We start from the raw sequence: 1,346 nt of genomic DNA on the forward strand, positions 1-1,346 counted from the left end.
CTGTGAGCGCTCGAACTGTTCGGAGAAGGTTAAAAGAACGCGATATGGTACCACACAAGCCAGCTAATGGGCCCAAACTAACGCGAGCCCACCGAACAGCGCGCCTTCATTTCGCACGCAGTCATTTAAATTGGACACAACAAGATTGGAGCCGTGTACTCTTCTCTGATGAATCTAAAATTGTGTTACATGGCAATGATGGAAGGAAGAAGGTCTACCGACGTAAGGGAGAGCGTTTCACAATGCTGCTTTGAAGAGACGGTTGCTTATGGCGGTGGCTCATGGACTGTCTGGGGCAGTATATCCGCGAGCGGCAAAACTCAACTTGAGGTTGTTACAGGACCACGGCTGCCAACATTAAATGCTGAAAGGTACATTCGTGAGTGCTTAGAACCTCACGTGATACCATACGCGGACTATGTGGGCCCAAATTTCCTTTTTATGCATGATAGTGCATAAGCCCATGCAGCCGGCAACGTCAGGGAATATCTTCGGGATGTGAACATCACAGTTATGGACTGGCCAGCCAGAAGCCCAGACATGAACCCCATTGAGCACATGTGGGACGAGCTAAAAAGACGTGTTAGGGCTCGTCAGCCAGTTGCCCAGACGATGCAGGAGTTGAAAACTGCCATAGAAGAGGAATGGGAGATGATCCCTCAAAATTTCATAGAGCGGTTGATAAACTCTATGCCTAATCGTATGAGAGCTGTGGTAGATGCCCATGGAGGCAACACGCGTTATTAAATTAAACCTTTATTTAATAAAACATGTTTTCTATTCAAAAATCAATTGCCTTTAACAAGGCGCATATCCGACTCGTTAGGCGTAGCTCCATGTCTTGTGGTATTCTGAATTCAAATTTAAAACAATACGATCGAAAAAGAAGGTAAAATGTATCAGGTTTAAAACTGCATCAACAGTTTTTGTTCAATCTTGCAATCATATTTCAGTAGGGGCCATCGAAACCTAAACTCTAAGGTGGGCCAATAGATGTGTCCAGAAGTGTATATCCCTTATGTACTCTCCCTATGTAATCTCTTAAAAAGTCATTAAAAGACCAATAAAAATGAACGTCATCCAACTTTAATAAATCAGGTCGTTCTACGATCGATGTTTTTTTTCCAAATAGGCAGGTACATCTCACACACAAGAAATGTGAATAATTTTATTGAGGGAAAATAACGACGTGGAAAATTAGACTTTATTCTATGGCAAAATAATCGAAACTATGATTAGCTTCTAAATAGTAATTTTCCTGCCCTTATCACCGGCCTCGGTAGCGCAGTAGGCAGCGCGTAAGTCTCATAATCTTAAGGTCGTGAGTTCGATCCTCACCCGGGGCA

General features: G+C 43.3%; 1 non-coding gene across 1 annotated transcript; it reads left to right on the forward strand.

Annotated features, from left to right (window-relative positions):
* The first annotated feature begins 1,273 nt into the window (after positions 1–1,273).
* Positions 1,274–1,346, forward strand: Trnam-cau. The gene has a single exon. It is a non-coding gene; the product is annotated as a tRNA-Met (tRNA).

This window comes from Helicoverpa zea, chromosome 10 (genome assembly GCF_022581195.2).
Source record: "Helicoverpa zea isolate HzStark_Cry1AcR chromosome 10, ilHelZeax1.1, whole genome shotgun sequence".
Classification (NCBI taxonomy): Eukaryota; Metazoa; Arthropoda; class Insecta; order Lepidoptera; family Noctuidae; genus Helicoverpa; species Helicoverpa zea.